The sequence below is a fragment of the Epargyreus clarus genome, unplaced genomic scaffold, assembly GCF_041222505.1.
Source record: "Epargyreus clarus isolate Ecla_fem2 unplaced genomic scaffold, WU_Ecla_fem_2.2 ptg000024l, whole genome shotgun sequence".
NCBI lineage: Eukaryota > Metazoa > Arthropoda > Insecta > Lepidoptera > Hesperiidae > Epargyreus > Epargyreus clarus.
In genome coordinates this window covers 10,736,313-10,756,319 of record NW_027332231.1, presented here as the reverse complement: position 1 = coordinate 10,756,319, position 20,007 = coordinate 10,736,313, and the positions used below count along the sequence as shown (strand labels likewise).

General features: G+C 35.5%; 1 protein-coding gene across 1 annotated transcript in view; it reads right to left on the bottom strand.

Moving 5' to 3' along the window:
* AkhR (Adipokinetic hormone receptor) overlaps window positions 1-19,753 on the bottom strand; it is a 96,757-nt gene extending 77,004 nt beyond the window's left edge. Inside the window, exon 1 of the mRNA XM_073086235.1 lies at window positions 19,645-19,753. The gene's annotated coding sequence lies outside the window, so the exon portion shown is untranslated. The remainder of the gene's footprint in view (window positions 1-19,644) is intronic.
* Between the last annotated feature and the right edge of the window lie 254 nt (window positions 19,754-20,007).

The following is a 20,007-nucleotide window of genomic DNA, read 5'->3' as shown; positions in this document are numbered from 1 at the left end:
ATGATACACCTTATTACCGAACAATTCATATTCATTATATATATTTCAAACGCCTCGGCTTCACCTGACTTTTATATAGTTTGTAATAAAAATATATTAGTGCGTAATATCTGTATAGATTATATTAATATAATATGTATCATTTACAACCAACACTCTCAAGGAGACGCTCGATGTTTCTATAGAGAAAACCTAGACATGACGCAGTTGTGAACCGTATGAAATTTATATGAAAAGTAAATTATTGTATAAGAAAATCCCATCGAAATGTACCTATGGTTTTATTTGATTACATTATTAAACAACATTATTATTCATTCGGCTATGATATACATATAATAAGAATGAAATCTTCACGTGTTTACATCGAATATATTTGAAAAAGAAAATTTTTTGTCTGTCGGTTTGTATGTTTGAAAATGCATTAAAACCAAAACTACGAAGTTGATGTCAAAAATATACATTTTTTTTTTTAAAACATTACATGACCAGGTAATGGAGAATTTCAAATTACCAATGTACTCCGTGATCTTGACAGAGGGCATTGTATAATTCAAATTATATTTTGAATCCACATGAACAAAGTCGCAGGCAAGACTCGTTTTAAAAATGCAATTCAAATTATATTTTGAATCCACATGAACAAAGTCGCAGGCAAGACTCGTTTTAAAAATGCAATTCAAACTATATTCTGAATCCACATGAACAAAGTCGCAGGCAAGACTCATTTTAAATATGTACGTATAATAACTTAATTGCTGTAACTTGTAAATAGAACTAAGCTCAAGTTATAAAAGCATCAATTTATTATTATTATTATTATTTTACTTAAAATAATTTATTCTCAATCCCATACAAAGTGGATCCCGTTTATCATTTCGTAAGTGGCTCACATAATTGATAATATCGATAGTCTAAGCGCCTCAACGTTTAAGGTGCAAACTTCATTTACCAGTATTTGATAGTGCCCAATTTTCAAACCAAAAGGACGTGTAATGTGTCAAATTCAAATTCAATAAAGGTTTAAAATTACGAGATGTAAAGAAATATTAATACAAAACGAAACGTTGCATACTAAATTTAAAACAGACATTTAATATTATGTATAAGTGAAATGGGAGGTTGTTTTTTTTATATATAATATTCCAAAGACCGCTGCGCATAAGTTTCTCAGTTTTCTCATAGATCATTAACTAATGTGCATTTATACTTTATGGGAGTCAAAACACAGTAGTACACAGTACTGCGTGAGTTCGCCTAGAATTGATGGAATGCTAAATTTGGCAACGTACGTATGCTTCTTTCATAACAATTACGTATCAAGTATATGAAATCAAAAGGAAACTTTCATTGATTTATAAAATGAAAGTGTGAACAATGTAGATGTGAATTTTTAAATATAGTCAATTAATATCCAAAAAAAAAAACAATAAACCTTAAACTCATTTACCATTTCCCTCGTGGGTACACTCAGCCACTGAATACCGTGGTCGTGATACTTATTTGCAGTCAGTTAAATATGTACCACGTAGATATTATACATTTCTGTACAATTATGAATAATCAAAATTTTGCAACTTAATAAACGTGTCACTTATATCAAGTAGGTATACTGTACTCTGTAACTGCGTTTGTTGCTACCGCATAGTCCCCTCCATACAATAATAACAAACGCATATACGTAAACCCAGTTTGAAACATTAAAAGTTATCAAAAATAAATTCAAATCTAACCTGTATGCAATTTCTGGCGTACATTAGCCTATATTAACAACCATTAGGTTCCCACATCTATAAAGCCTGACATTTAAGATTAAAGATCCTTAAAATATTTTCATAAGTACGTGTATTTCTATATATTTCAAAGTAGGTGTAACTTTAGAACAATTAGGATTTACTTTTTACACCACAGACTTTAACCAAATGGACAGATTTACCACAAGAACTGCCTTGCAAAATTACTTTTAGACACTTCTTCACAGAAAATGCACTTATTTTGAAGTAAACACCTCAGTTTACAATGTTAACAAGTAATTTGCTAAGAGTAAAGTTTGTTCACAAAATTTAAGTATATCATTTTCAGAGGGTATTAACATTTCATTGAATTACTAGTCTCAATCTATCCATTTTCTTAATTCAAATGAGTTTGCCCTTACATCAACGACATTTATCTACCCCCATTTTTACTTATTTTACCAAGATAAATTCACATATGACAAAATAATGTTTTAACTCACGGTTTTTATTCCTGTGTCAAGTATGTTCGTACTTACGAATCGCCGTCCATGATTGTGAGCTGGTTCTTGTACACTTCTGATGAAATCAAACTCGTCTTGAAGGTCTTGAAGTCATGTAATAATATAGTCACATAAACGGTACAGAGTAACGATATAACAATTATACGTAAGTAAGTTCACACTAGTGATTAGAAGTATTATAACTACACAAGTATCTCCGTTATTCGACTGCTCTTGCTGAAGTCTCCGACCAGAATGTCGCTCTCTGTTAATTCGAGCGCCGCCAAGGTGTCGTCCCCACTTCACCTACCCGCATCTGTTTTTAAACTGTAGTATCAAATGAGTCACTTATTACTTTAATGTAACGTTATAAAAATGTGATATCGTTAATATCCAAGCTTCTTATTAACGACGATAACAGGTAGGTACTATTCTCCGACAACAAAGGGCTGTAACGAAATGTGGGGTTGATAAATATTAATTATTACGGTACTTACTATTATTTGGGTACTCCTCCATAATTTTTTATAAGATTGAGGTAGGACACGAGAATGTAGTTATCACTTAAACTCATTATGAATAGTCAATCTATCCGGTTTTGTCTATCAAAGATAAATGAGACAATCTCGTACAAATTGTCTTTGGTATGCAAACATTAGATAGATTAATTATTAAAAACGGGAGTTAATGTTTACTCCTATCCTATCTGCGGAAGCAGCCACTTATTAGGGGGACTATATGCTCGTATGCTTCTTCAATATCGTAAAGGTGCCCAAGGGCCGAAAGAAGAAGGATCGCGAGCCACTTGCAGCGACTGTCTTTTTTATTTTTTATTTTATAGGAGTAGCAGACGAGCATGCAGTCCACCTGATGGTAAGTGGCTACTGCCGCCCGTGGACATCTGTAATCAACCCCAGATAGGATTAGATATTCCTACCTGAGGTCAGCCACAGATGCGCTGCTACCCCTGAGGACTAAGCTGGAACGCCTCGGAAAAGTCTGTCTCCCTTACCACACCCTTCAAACCGGAACACAGCAGCGCCTAACACTGCTGTTATTAGTCGCTGACTCCATTATTACACACTTTATGGTAGGCAGTACCTACTCTTCTTATCTATTGGTCTCTTTACAAACAATCTTAAATAACCATCAAGACCATGGTCGTTCGCAGATTCATAATTAGAGTAAGAACCCCCATAATTATGGACTGATCACGTTTATTATTGTTGTCCTCAATTTTGGTAAGATTCCGCCAATTTTGTAAGTAATATAAGACCAAGGAGAGGATATACTGAGTTTATTAAATAGCTATGACCTCATAACAGGTCAAACGCTTGTGGCCTGGTTTGCATGGTGTAGTAAGGGGACACGTTTATATGAGGCTTATAGTCCGTGCCAAACTGCTAGTCCGCTATGAAGTTGATGCGAGCAGGTGTAGTCATACGATTTGCTATGGCGACGCTATTCATTTCTATATTCAGAGCGGACTAGCAGTTTTACGTGGACTATACCAAATTAGTCCTCAAGGGAAGCAACGCATATGTGACCGATCTCCAATCCTACCTGTGCTTGATTGTAAATGCCTACAGGAGGCAATGACCACTTACCATCAACTGGATTGTATGAGTTTGCTACTTGTACATTATAAAAGATTATTTTTAAAGTTAATCAACTAATGAGGCAAACAGGCTTCGTAATGGAAAGTAGTCATCGTCATTACCACCAGAGGAGTCGCGACTGCATCGCTAGATTTAAAGAAGCGCATTCTGTTTGTACCTTTTGAGGAGTCTCATGTCATCGCTCCGTTATTCAGTAATTTCGTAATAACACATTTCATTTATCATTTTAATTTATTTATTTAATTTTAAAGGTGGAACAACCCGTTGTGGTTCGTTTCCAGCGGCACCACCGCTAACTAAAAACAGCAGTGTTAAGCGCTGCTCCAGCGCGTAAGGCGTTCCAGCTTCGTCCTCAGGGGTATCGGCGCATCTGTGGCCGATCTCAGGTAGGAATTTAATCCTATCTGGGGTTGATTACAGTCCATGGGCGGCAGTAGCCATTTACCATCAGGTGGACTGCATGCTCGTCTGCTACTCCTATATTATATAAAATATACGAATGTATTCAGTGTCACATAAGGCGGTGGACTGTTCTAACAGTACCCACACGAAAAGTTCACAAAAGTTTCGAGACGTAGCTCAGTCGAATAAATTACTTTGTAACGGGCTTGTATTGTACAGCTAATTAAACTAGACGAGCTAGATTAAACAGCTTCATCAGTTTGTTGTCAAAATGTACACATGCCACAGACGAACTAACCAAATAGACTAACGGCCAGGGCTCGCCTCGACGAGCGGCTGCTCATAAATAAACGCTTTCTACACTCACATCCCCACACTAGGATGCCCTGTGTCATGGACACACACATAGACAAATACACAAACATCCAGACCCAGAAACAGAAATCTAAATTCATCATTTAGATATCTGTCTGGCCGGGGATCGAACCCGGGACCCTTTGCGCATCAGACCGGTATGGTGTCCGCTCCGCCACGCGGGTCGTCCGGGACGACAAGCTTATGCCCCTAATTAACATTTAATCTGTCCAATGGTATACTTACTGAAGATTGACATTCACAATTTCTTCAAATTTCGATACTTCTTAACGTGGTACGGCATTCCCTGTATGGGAGAATCAATGTCTTAAGTATTTTACTGTAAAATTCCAGGTAATATTCAAGTATTCCTATTTACTATCGACATAATGTTAATAACATTAGTAGTCCCGATGAGAACTACGTCCCTCCCAGGAGTAATTAATCAATTTATTATAATTTCAGACTAGAACCCAAACTTCATAGCGGCAAGCAGCTGAGTTGAATACCAACAAAGATTATTCAAATTCGACCGACGGCATTACCGATTATAACTGGCATCCATTGGTCAGCCTGTCGACTTATATAACTAACTAGTGGTGCCCGCGGCTTCGCCCGCATTTTAAAGAAATAATATGACATACATAAAACGGAAAATTTGTACCTGCATTGGAATGACAGTGGTGCCATCTGTCGAAAATTGGTTTTACCAACTCCCAAACCCTCGTGTGCTCTTGGACAACAACTTTTCTAAAGATCATCACTTGATCAAATGCATCCGTTTCCGATTCTATAACTACTTACGAATTAAAAATAATTAATAAAACCTTTTCACACGGACTAAATTGTGAATCTAAACCATTCTCAAGTCCCCTTGAACACACACAACAAATTTCATCAAAATCAGTCCAGTCGTTTAGGAGGAGTTCAGTGACATACGCACATAAGAAATATATATATATAAAGATATATAACTAAGGAATATTACTATTCTTTGCCCGTAATCCGAAAATGGTATAAAGTTTCAAAAGGTTTAAGTTAATTTTAAAATTGGAAATATCGCTAAGATAATCAGGATGCAGGCAGTTATGGCATAGTGGTAAGAAACCCGGCCTTTTGATCATGGGGTCCGAGGTTCAAATCCCAGACACACACCTATGAATTTTCAAAAAAACATAGGTGCGTGTCATTTATAAAAAAATTGTGTTCATTGTATTAGTTTTATTTTATTTTGTTATATATGTGTATAGTGTTAAATTGTTTTTTGTTGAAATTTATATTGTTGTTAACAGATTAAATTTCAAAGTTATGTGTGTTTTTGAAATTCATGATCACTTGTTTAAACTATGAAGGAAACATGGTGAGGAAACCTGCATACCTGAGAAATCTTAAAAAAAGTTTTCAAAGGTATGTGAAGTCTACCAATTCGCACTTGGGTAGCGCGGTGGTCTATGGCCTAATCTCACTCTGAGACACGTGCCTAGCAGTGGGACATATCTTTGAAAAATTAAAAGTGCGTGCCTCGGATTCAAACCTCGGACCCCTTGATCGAGACGCCGAGTTTCATCCACTAGCCTATCGCTGTCGTCATAATACAAAAGCTGAGATTATCCATAAAAATTAAAGATTATAACATTAACAAAGAAAATCTTCTAATTAGAGCATTTCAGTTTCAAATATTAATATTACGAAGCACATTCTTGACACTAACGATGTAGTTATAGAAAAAGTTATCTTTTATGTCATTTGCTGGTTTTAAAGTCGTCGGGCGCTCATTCAGCATTTTCTTACTCAACTAGACATGACAGAATTCATTTTATTCTAAAAGACATTATTAGGTACAATTTAGTATTTTTTCGCACGAATTACCAGTCAACAGTTTCGCTTACTGAGCATAATGTGTAAAGCTATTCAAGTTTTTGTCTGTTTGGGGTTCCCTACTCAAAGATTAAAAACTTCAAAGACGTCAGTTACTAAGCCTTTGCTTTCTGTATTTTCTTAGAATAGCAAACGAGCATGCAGTCCATCTTGGAAAGTGGTAACTGCCGTTACAATGGACATGTGTACAACTCCATATAAAACAGGGGTGGCATCCTCTAGCTGACTAGGGGGGGCGGAAGGGAGGTCCGCCCCGGGCTCGTTTGTCAGAACCAAATAATCTGTGAAATATATATAAATCAGCGGAAAAAAGGGTCGCCGGAATCATACGTACGTATTTGTAGACGAATAGTCTATGACATTTGTAATATTGTAAAATCAAATCATCCTTTTTACTGGGGGCCTCCAAGCTTCGCCGGTTGCATCTGAATCCCATAACAGCTAGTCTTCTGTTATGGGATTACTGAAGACTGGGATGATGGCTCCATATTGGTACGTTTCAGACTAGATGGTGCGGTGGATCTTCCTTCGTTAAATATTACCTGTTTTCACAGAATTAAATGTTTATAACAATTTTCAATACCGCATAACAAAGTTGTGTTTATTTTGGAATAAAAATTGCGTTGTATCTGTCAAAATTACGTTTTAGCCGCAATAAAAAATATATGAGATCGCTGAGTACATTTTAGGCATTCGTACTAATCCTTCGATATTATTATTTGCTTGGGTCGCTCTCCTAGTCCCTTAGGTATCTAATACCGTGTAATTCTGCGTATAACGAAGCCCTGAGGCTGGGAGACTTGTAATATGCACATTAATAATGCTATAAAGTGGTAGAACATGTATTATTTAATACCTATGTACAGAAACAACCGCTACAAAATATGTTGATGCTACATTTATGTAAATGTTCATTCCACGACTACCAAATTGCATTTAATTTTTGCCTAGATTGCCTAGATTTAAATCCCAGGCACGCACCTCTGATCTATCGAAGTTATGTGCGTATTAGAAATTAATTATCACTAGCTAAAGCGGTGAAAAAAAACTCCGTGAGGAAACCCGCATACCTGAGAAATCTTAAAGGTATGTGAAGTCTACCAATACGCACTTGGCCAGCGTGGTGGACTATGCCCTAATCCTTCTCATTCTGAAAGGAGATCCGTGCCCAGCAGTGGCACTATTGTAATGAGTTGATGAATGATAGTCTAGTGATTTGAAATTCGGCTCAATCTGGTGATTATTTTAAATTCCAACTTGCTTTAATGATGAAAGAATACATCATGTCCAACTGTGCGCCTGAAAGTCCTTAAACAAAGTTCTCAATGGTGTGTGAAGTCTGTCAATACGCAATTAGTCAGTGAGACCTAAACCTCCCATTTTGAGAAAATGCTCATGCCCAGCAGTGGATCATCAATCATACGTAAACCGTATTTTTACAGGTAGCACCGTTACTTTAAATTATATCATAACAATTGTATTAATTAAAGGTCTAGACTAAATTATCGTAAAATGTTTTTGTTTCATTTCGAGTACATCGCGCGGTAACGCCTCAGGGTTGCTGTCTCAAATTTTTATTTCAATTCATATAATTTGATTTCTATTTCGTTGTATCCCAAATTTAAAAGTGTTTTTTCATAACTATCGATGTCATCTCTTAACCATACCACAGATTAATAAATAGTTATGAGTTTGGCAAAGGGAGATCTCCCGCCGGGCTAGGTGATGATGTCCGGGGAGCGGCCGCGCTCCAACAATCTCAGTTCGGAACTTGTATATATGGCAGATATTTAGAAAACTTCGATAGCGTGATTCAGAATACTCGTGGCGATATTCGACTTCAATTATTCAAATAATTGAAATTTTCGTCTAGAGGAAACATTACCGAGAACAATGTGGCGATACAATTGATTCATTTCAATGTTTGTTTATAATGTTACTGGAGTACTTATAATGTATCTAATCATATTATTAATAAAATAATTAAGCTGGAAAATTCGTGTCTTGCTCTGCGCTTTCCCATCCGGGACGTCCAATTTATGTAAAAAGCCTCTATTTTATTTTTTAGTCCACGACATTTTGTAATAGACACGAAAAACTTTCAATATTTTATTCGGTTAGACGTAAACTTCGAATTAAGTTCTACACTTGTAGTTTGGGGATTCTGAACTAAATACTTACAGAGAAAATTCTGATATTGATCAAAGGGTGCGATTCGATTCTACTTCGCTAAGTGTTTTCAGGAGAAACTTTGTTTGAAAACACATTAGGATTCGATACAACGCTATTCTAAATCAGTTTTGTTTTATTTTTAGTAATGAGTGTCAAATATTAAAAAGTACTAGAAATCTCCATGCGTCGATCTCAGAGGTACCATATCATACGAGTACATGTTCCTGGTTTAATATATAACATATATTAAACGCTGATGTGAGTTCGAGAGTGTGGTACGGACGAGGTAAGATGCCAGACCACAGTATAAGGATCCATATTTCTACTGTGACCAGACTTTACAACTTCTTTCTGCGGTCAATCTCAGATGGGATTTGACAACAACCTCGTTCTTCCCTTAAATTTTATTGTAATTAAAATAAATAACACTAAAACGCCGTCAATAATACAATGTCTTAAAAACATAGTTCGTCATAAAAACTCTACGAAAAATATTCATGCAATTACTAAAATGTGACATTGGAAAAGGCTCCAAATTGTAATCATTTTGAGTGCCCTTTTTCTACAATTCCTTTGGCATTTTTTTCGATTTTTACTAGTAGTAAAAGTAAATAAATTGTAATAACACTTTTCATAAACAAAGTAGATATCAGTAATGCCAAAACGAAAAGTATAAAAAATAATATACTTAGATTACCAAAAAGTAGGTATTGCTGCCCTTCGCAGTACGTATCCTACGTATCCTTGATACGTCTCGGGTTTTTTATATAAATTTTCTAATTTTCCTGTTCCTGGGATTACATTAAGTTAAAGTCGTTTTTTTTATCACATTGTATACTTATCTAAATCCTCATATATAATTACAAAATAATGTAAAAATAATAAATTGTATAGCTGTTACAATGAGACATAGTGGGCACTTTTATTTACCCTTTTTGTCTGTTTCCGAAGCTCCATATAGTACAATACACTTTACAGATATAAACGCAGACACGCTTTGAATATAGCAACTCTTTTACCTACACTTTGATATTCTATGAGTGTTTTTCTTATTTCACGATTTTGATATGATTTTAGTTTTCTTTTAATAAATGAATAAAAATCTGTAGGAAAGACTTATCCATATTGATCTTGGATCAAAATAATAATCATCAGATTTCAGATCTCAAATTTAACCTGGACATCTGTTGGAACAACACAATGATTACATTTATCGACTTTTCCATTATGGAACGTAAACACGATAATAATAGAAGCAAATCAATCGATAGAAACTGATTTTATAAACATCACAGATCAATCATCCCGTAATTACATGTTTAATTAATAACAATATTTACATTATTAATCAACTTTATCGTTATTATTCCTTGTACGTAAAAATAATAGTGATAGAAGCATATGTGTATATAATAGGTTAGTATGATAATTCTAGGCTTTTTCCTGTGGTGTCAGTGATCTGAAAATCGGCTAATTGAGATCTGAGATTCAAACCTCAGCCTCCAGGCACATGATTTTGAAATTTCACGGTCGAAAAAAATATGTGCTTTATTAATTAATTAATACTTGCTACAAGTGCAAGAAAACCCCAGTTAGTAGTTATTGAAGTTATTGGTCGTTAACTACATGTGCTTTAAAATTTTCTCAATACCTAAATAAATACCAATACATACCTCTCATTAATCATTATATTATATACTTCATAACAATGCTTTTTAAAGGCCTTTAATATTTATATTGTTTTATACATTTAACAATTCGCCCGTACCACAGATGTAAACAGTCGGCGAAGGATCTTTACAAATCTATGCCCGCATGATAAGTCAAATGAATGAAAAGGATCTATCAGTAAATTACAATAATACTGAACAGCATTGCTAGTTTTTAGCCGATGATACAAGTCCAAACGAGATCAAAGGGTTCCGTAAAACTCGCCGTTGGGTTTGTTGAACTAAAAGTTTAAGTGTTTAAAGGGACAGCTGTAAAGGGTGCCTGTATTAAGCATGTGTGGTTTTGACTCAGTATGATAATAGTGACCGTACAGTACTGACAGAATTAGAATTCGTGCGCGGTAAAGTTTTAGAATTTGGTCAAATTTTGATATTCAGTTCCGGTTATGTTATATTCGACAGAACAGTACCCCTAGTATGAGTTTTTAAGTTTTTACAAAATAACTGTTTTTGTATTTATGTACGTATTTGCCCATATATTTACAATCAGCGTCCCTAGCGGACTGTATCAGAAAATTTCTATAACAACGTAACTCATACTAAGGGTACATAAACGAAAGGGACTAAAGAGCCTATTTAACGTATTGACTTTTAAGAGCTTTGAGTACTTTTGACAATAGGAGTAAATTGTACATTTCGATATGATTATGCCCACCATTATTTATCTTCAAACACAGCTTAGAATACATCATTTTGCGACCGTTATTAATAATAATCAATCTTAACAATTTTTTGCCAACCACAATTCGAAACATGACAAAAAATGTCAATTTTGTGCTGTCAAACTTTAGTAGGCAGTTGTTTAAGATTGATTAATAATATAACGGACTTTACTAATCTTATTTTAAAACTGCTGTATGTACAATAACATATTTACAAAAGTTCTGAAGTGGATTAAGAAAGGAAGATTATATAGATAGAAATAGAAAAGATAAATACTCTTCTTCAGAGAAAAGTCTTTGATGAAATACTAACAGGATAAGACGATTTTTAATAAACATTACTGACTCTGGCCTAGGTCGGAAGTAATTAAAAAACATATAGGACTACAGAGGAATTCCATGTCTTTAATAGATATTTGTTTATGATCAGCGTATAATATACTTAAGTTTTAAATATTTTTTAAGATAGGACCGACATGGTTCGACGGGAGGGGTAGCGGTACCTCTGCTACATCTATTTTTAGGGTAAAGTATTCGTGCGTTTCAGTGGAAGGGTGCTAGCTGACTTACATAATATGAGGGGGTCTTAGTCCTCAGGAGCAGCAATGAACCTCTGATCGGCTTCTGTATAGAGTTGGCAACACATGTCCATGGGCAAGAGTGGAAACTTACCATCAGCTTAATACCATCTCTTAAAACAATATTATTTTAATCATACATTGAAATTTCGTACCGCGACCCCCTTAAAGTAAGATTGTATTTTATAATATTACAATAAGCAGTTTTGTATGACGACGATCGAAATTATCATTCTTTTCTTGCTGGAAATTTATTTTTTTACGCAAACTATGACAATTTCTTTTGGTTTTATACAATGGATAAGCGAAATATGAATCTCATTATTTTACATCACTCGACAGGAATAAAACAAAACTGTTTTAAGGAAGTCGTGGTACGAAACAAAATAATGTTGATGCAAAATAATGTTGATCAACATTACGCCACGGGGCTAACTGAAAATCAGGGCCAAGACGCAGTCTACCTGCTCATGGCATTCGCTGAGTTTGTCCCCATTCACGTTTGTTGCAGCACATAGAAGTTTAGTTATGTATTGTATTTTTATTATTATTTTTTTTTTACTCTTACATTTTTATAAGGATTCTGTCTTATTTATATACTTATACATATTGTCTTATTTTTAGTAACTAGTTTTATAACCGTGCTTTTTTTAAATTATTTTGTCTATTTGCAATTGTACTGTGTGTTGCAATATGCTTGAATAAAGTATTTTCTTTCTTTCTTTCTTTCAATATTGAAATAAAACTTTCCTGAACTATGATGGTTTTAAAAGATGGTGGATTGCACTCTCGTTTGCTACTTCAATATTATAAAAAAATATTTCGTAATAAGCCTCGAACCGACAAAAATTTAGTTAAAATATACCTACTTTTGTAATTACCTGAAGTTCATCAAAGGCTATATAAAACGGATAGAATGAGTTCTAATTAAAGAAGTTTCAAGTAATCAACTCCCCAAAATTATAGAATTTATACGGACGAAACCAATTGAAATGTTTCTAAATCTAAGAAAGTCTCTAAACTAAAACTTGACTAAATCATAAATAAATCGATTTTGTTTTTATTTGGCCTCCATGATGACGGGTTGAGGCCTATTGAACAGTCGTTTCCATTATCATAATATTCATATATTTAGGTTGAATTTTTCAAACGGGCCTTCAGGGCCAAACCCGAAACTATAAGGATTAGCGAAAAATGCTGAAAGGGGTTACGAGGCCGATTTTGATAAAAAACTAAAACTATATCATTACTTTTGATGTGAAACATCTATAGCCACACGTAAAACCGATTTCTGGCGTGGCGACGGCATGCGTCGCCACGCCATCTATACGATGGTATATATACAGTCTATATGCGGTAGTGTGTACGGTGTGGCGACGCGTCGCCATGCGCAATCGAATTCAATAAATAGTCATCGTTATCTGGAAAAAAATCGTAATATTTTATATTATCATTATGACATATTTAGTTCCTATCACAATATGTTCTTTTCTGCATATTACTTTTACAAAATAATGTCGATGTTTCACATTTGCCAGGCGTCCCGTGACGGCTCACATTTTTTTTAAAATATATTTTTTCCTAGCCGGGAATCGAAAGAGTTCATTTTGAAAAAAAATACACCCTCTATATTATTCCACTTTCTGATAGTGTTGCTTATAAGAATAAAAATCTGGGAAGTAATGACAAATGACGGAACTAACTAACTAAAGGAAAGGCCTCAATTGTAAGAAAATACATTTTTTATATTAATTTGGCAGTTAAGTTCCCGCCATTCATTAATTTAAACATTTCGCATATTAAAATCATTTTTGGCCTAATGTTTCAAATCTTATAGTTTCGGATTTGGCCCTGAAGGCCTATTTGAAAAATTCACCCTGTATATGAGACGACATAAAATTGTGATTAAAAAGTCAAATTGTCAATTGTCATACTGAATAAACTCTACATAATGTTAATATTAAAAAAAGAAAATAATAATAATTAAGAAAACGAAAAAAATACTTAAAGAAATAAATAAAAAAAAGAAAATAATTTAATTTACGTAACATTTTTCTAGAAGGCTACATATTATAATAGGTGAGAGACAAATACAATACATAGGTGAGGCTACATGTTATACGAGCTTTTGCCCGCGGCTTCGCTCGCCTTACGATGTAATTATTAAGTAAGAAGATTTATACAAACTTTTATCCCCTATTTGATCCCCTTGGGGGTAGAATTGATCAAAATCCTTTCTAAGCGGATGCCTACGTCATAACATCTACCTACCTGCATGCCAAATTTCAGCCCGGTCCGTCTAGTGGTTTGGGCTGTGCGTTGATAGATCACTATGTCAGTCAGTCACCTTTTAGTTATATATATTTAGAAATAGCTGTAAAGCTCAATTACCAAGTAACCGTTCTACGTGACTTTTTCAAAAGATTCCTAACTGTGTCATCGATGTAAAAGCTAATCTTGCAATCATGGTAGATTAGGGACCACAGACGGGTAATCTTCGGTTTTTACAAATAAAGTCACGTAGGGTTCTGCACGTGACATGTTTTTGGAGATCTGTATTTATTTAAGACCTTTTCTTAGACTACAATCAAGATAAATAAACTCGTACTCGAAATCAAGTTATAAATACGGGTCGGTCTTTTCCTGACTCATTACTTTTAAAAAAACGCTATATTTCAATAAATAGTTATATTTTCATCATGATCAGCCCATTACCGCATTACTGTCCCACTGCTGTGCACGGGTCTCATAATGAGAAGGATTAGGCCGTAGTCCACCGCGCTGACCAAGAGCGTATTGGTAGACTTCACATACCTTTGAAAACTTTTTTTATGATTTATCAGGAATGCAGGTTTCTTCACGATGTTTTTCTTCACCATTTAAGCAAGTGATAATTAATTTCCAACACGCACATAGCTTCTAAAAATCAAGGTGCCTGGGATTTGAACCTCGGACCCTCAAGCGAGAGGCCGAGTTTCTTAACCACTAGGCAATCGGCAATAGGCAATAATAGTTATATTTTCAATTTCATAATCCACCTTACTAGTACTTAGCCATCGTATTTTAGCTTCCTGCCATTATCGAAACCTTTGTTCAATGTAAGAGTTGTTTACAAACCCAGTGAAGTGTGAACAGGCACGGTGGAACGTCCTTATTCTCAGTGTATTCATATATGAAAATATGCTTTACATGCAAATATGTAATTTGTACGTATGCCAAAAATCCAATTCAACGTTTTCACTCGACTCATTTTTATATTCTACCCGAATATTGGATTTTATTACTTTTTGCACGTATTTCTTTAACGTCACACACACACACACACACACACACCTATTACGACGACAACACTTATAGATGGACCGCAAAATCCCAATTGACTGCTAAATTTGTGGGAAAGAAAAGGATCAGTTTATCGTGTTTCTCAATATATTCTTGTCACGAAATGGCAACAAAGAATAAAATAGTTTTAAATGAAGGTGGTAGCCTTTTGAGGTTCCACCGCCACACTTATTTCTACCTAATAATAGCAGTGTTTAGCGCTGCTGTATTCTGGTTTGAAGGGTGTGGTAAGGGAAACATACTTAAAATTTCAAAGCGTTTCAGTGTAGTCCTTAGAGGTAGCGGCGCATCTGTGGCCGAGCTCAAGTAGGAATATAATCCTATCTGGGGTTGATTACAGTGTTCATGGGCGGCAGTAGCCACTTACCATCAGGTGGCTGCATGCTCGTCTGCTACTCCTATAATAGAAAAAGAATTCTCCTATAAAATAAATTACAGGAAACAATAAATTTGCATTAACAAAACTAATAAGAAACAAAGTAAATATTTCATCACAATTAATAATATATTCACCTAATAATTTTACACTTAAAAACCGTCTACCATCCTTAGGTATTATTAATAGTAGCTTTTCAACAGTAAATAAATACAATCGAATACTTTAGTTTATTTTAATATAAATAAGTACAGTCGTCAGGCAGTTATATTAATATAATAAGCAATGAGTTTGAAGCACATCTCTTTATAATATTAAAATGAGACTAAAGAAAAATACAAAAATATTCCTCTTGTTTCACGTTAAAAAAATGACGCCTTTGACATCACTTTATAAGGACATTTCATTACTTAAAGAGCGACCTCGGCGGTAAAGGACTAGCTTGATTGGCAGATACTTCTAATGGATAATATGAAGTTATGAACTCTACAGAAAACCTTTTGTTCATCGTTTATTATGTTTATACTACGTATACTCATGCTGTCTTCCGTCTAGACAGAAAGAATAACATAAATATATATTTTAAAAAGCAGTTCTTAAAATCAAGTTTTTTAGGAACGTCTATTCTTATTAGAAAACCCTTTTCTTTGATCCCCATAGAATATGGGTGCATTAAAATATTTAGTCGCCACATTGGGACATACTCGTAGTCATAATAGTGAATTGCGATCTAATAGTGATTGCCAAATGTATTTATAAAAACTTTAGTTCAATCTGATAACGGAAAGTGGGTAAAATTTACCCTGGAATCCCTCTTCATCTTGTATGGTCTCAAATACGCGGTCATTACAGCAAAATTGTCTTCTAGGCGGGGTTCATGAAATATACGTTTGAAGCCTTAAGCGCGTTTTCCAATCACGCGTGTTTCCCATCCGTGGTACAGATTCACATGCGTGCCAATTACATTGCTGTCTAGTAAGCCACACGCACGCGGGATGGAGACGGATTGCAACAGGCATCACGCATACATTTGACATACCCGCAAACAAAAACACGCGTGACAAAAAAATATTGTTGAAGTAAAATGGAATGGAAGAAATTTGCTGAAAAACAGTTTTTAAAAATATGTATGTATTCTAAAGTAAGTTACAAGTTATTATGTATTTACTATCCAAGTTACCAACGTTCAGTGACGTCATATTAGAAGGGCGCCGAAATTGGGTCTAAAAATAGCATGGGTACTTAGGAATAAGTGCCACTCAATCTGAGTGACTGTACCTTATTGAAAAGCGATCGTACATGCAAATAGCTGTAAATATACCTATGTCACGGCGTACCTTTTATTGACCCACTGCTCAGCAAAGATCCCCTTTCAGTAGAGAAAGTTGTAGCTACCACGCTGAATAAGTACGATTTTTTTTATAATATAAGAGTAGCAGACGAGCATGCAGTCCACCTGATGGCTACTGCCGCCCATGGACATCTGTAATCATCCCCAGATAGGATTAGATATTCCTACCTGAGGTCGGCCACAGATGCGCCGCTACCCCTGAGGACTAAGCTGGAACGCCTCGGAAAAGTCTGTCTCGAAATCGAAAAAGATTTTATAGGAATCACACACTGTTGATAGGCAGTAATAGCCTAGTGGTTAAGAAACTCGGCCTCTCAATCGAGGTGTCCGAGGTTCAAATCCCAGGCACGCATCTCTAATTTTTCAAAGTTATGTGCGTATTAGAAATTAATTATCACTTGCTAAGCGGTGAAGGAAAACAACGTGAGGAAACCTGCATACCTGAGAGATATATAAAAAACAAATCTCAGAGGTATGTGAAGTTGACCAATACGCACTATGGCCTAATCCTTCTCATTATGAGAGGAGACCCGTGCCCAGCAGTGGGACAGTAATGGGTTGATGATGATGACGACACACTGTTGAACATTTTATAATACATTTAATACATTAGTCCTCAGAAATGGAAACGCATCTATGATCAACTTCAAAAAGAACCTGCTCTATATAGAGATGTCCATAAGCGGCAGCAACCACGCTCCGTCAGCTAGACTACTTTCCGCATCACAGCAATGATGTCTTAATTATATAACTTTTGAAGGTGGTAGAACGCTTTGTGGTTCGACTCCGGCGGCACCACCGCCATACCTATTTCTACCTAATAACAGCACTTTTAGGCGCTGCTGTGTTCCGGTTTGAAAAGTGTGGTAAGGGAGACAGACTTTTCCGAGGCGTTCCATCGTAGTCCTCAGGGGTAGCGGCGCATCTGTGGCCGACCTCAGGTAGGAATATCTAATCCTATCTGGGGTTGATTACGGATGTCCATGAGCGGCAGTAGCCACTTATCATCAGGTGGACTGCATGCTCGTCTGCTACTCTTATATTATAAAAAAAAACTATAATTAAGAATATATACAATTTACAAATATTTCATGTCAATCCCCGCCTTCAGAAACTGCATCTATATAAACGGGCCTAGCTAAGTCAATTGCTATTAATTTCAGTTCAAGTAGATAAGCTAATGAATTTCATAGTTCATTTCGAGATTCCTACATGTACATTAATTATTGCCAAGACATGTTCGAGTTAAGATTCACGTCAAATGAATGATATTCTAAACACATTGCAAATACGGTTAACAATGAGCTTAATTAATATGAACGTTATGACTGACAAATAGAAGAGATTTGGTTTTGAACGCACTTAATAGTAACAAACGATTTGTTATGGTTTTTGTTGGAACATTTTTATTTTGTTTTTATAATATAGGAGTAGCAGACGAGCATGCAGACCACCTGATGGTAAGTGGCTACTGCCGCTCATGGACATCTGTAATCAACTCCAGATAGGATTAGATATTCCTTCCTGAGGTCGGCCACTGATGCGCCGCTACCCCTGAGGACTAAGCTGGAACGCCTCGGAAAAGTATGTCTTCCTGACCACACCCTTCAAAACGGAACACAGCAGCGCTTAACACTGCTGTTATTAGGTAGAAATAGGTGTGGCGGTGGTGTCGCCGGAGTCGAACCACAAAGGGTTCTACCACCTTCAAATATGATGGTTTGGTGCTACACCATTTTTTAAAGAATGAAACATAATTTTAGAATACGTAGTTTAGTTTTTTTTTAATGATTTCGGTGAATCAGATGATAGTGTTGCAATTTTTAAAACATCATATTAAACAATTTGTATTTTTTTCTGTGCCATTTATCTTTAGCTCTTGTATTGCAGAGTATAGAAACTTTCGCCGCTTTCCTTCAGCAATACATATACCGAAGCTTCTGAAAACTGTTAACGTTCAAAAAGAGAGTACAAGAACCAATTTAGAATGAATAAATTGGATTAATAGAGCGACTATGTCCACTTAGCTATAAAAGTAGTGTTAACTACGTCTACCTTAGCGAGTAGCTATGCAATAGGTACCTATATGTCTATAGAGGGTAGTCGGGGACGTTTTGCAGTCCCTTAAATATTCTGATGTTTAAAATTTATGTGCGTATCAGAAAATAATTATCACTTGCTTAAATGGTGAAGGAAAACATCGTGAGGAAACCTGAGACTTATAAAAAAAGCTCAAAGGTATGTGAAGTCTACCAATACGCACTTGGCCAGCGCGGTGGACTATGGCTTATCCTTCTCGTTATGAGAGGAGACCCGTGCCCAACAGTAGTACAATAAAGGGTTGATGATGATGAAATATTCTAGGAAGAGGATACCTAACGTATTGTAACCAAACACCGAGGAAATATGTGGACTATGAACTGCTTGTTGGGTCGGAAATGGCTCGATGGCTCAAAGGGTATCGCTTAAGGGGAAGGATTTCGACAACATCGCAATTTAATAAGTATAGACCTATTTAAGATTTTAATATTAACGAAACGAATATATTATTAGTATAATATTAATATTTCGTTTAAAACTTAATTTAGTAACGTTAAGTATGTTTTTTAAACAAACTCAAAGATGTTGTTTCAAGTGCAGATGTTAAAGGTGCAACGAACAACGCGTCCAGAGCACTAACAAATATTTTATATCTTTTTATTCACTTTATAAAAATATATAAAGTAATTTTAAATTAATGATAATAAACTTTGCTAACTTTTGAATAGTTATATTTAAATTATACTCGATACAATTAACTTCATATTTTAATATACATACTTACCAATAATAAATTTTGAGCAAATAAAAAGTACGCAATTCAAAATAAAACACGCAAATCCAGCAAAAAAAATTAAGAAACAAAGTATGAGTAACTGGCAACCGACTAAAACTAACCACTTACCGAAAAAAAAGCGCATCCAAACTTAATTCCACTAGACACTCACATACACTTCACTTTCGATGTCACTAGAGCGGAAAGTGTCGTGGCGTGTCGGCCGGCCGCGCGCGCGTTCTGCACTGCTACCGGCGGGCGGGCGGCCCGCCCAGATGTTATCTCGTACTTGGTGAACGTGTGAGTGATAAGCTTTTAGCGGATAAAACACTGGTATAGTCCGCGCCAAACTGCTAGTCCGCTATGAAGTTGTTGCGAGCGGGTGTAGTCATACAATTTGTTATGGCGACGCGATTCATTTCTATATTCCGAGCAGACTAGCAGTTTTACGCGGACTGTAAGTAGTGTAACAATCATTGTCATAAGAAGTAA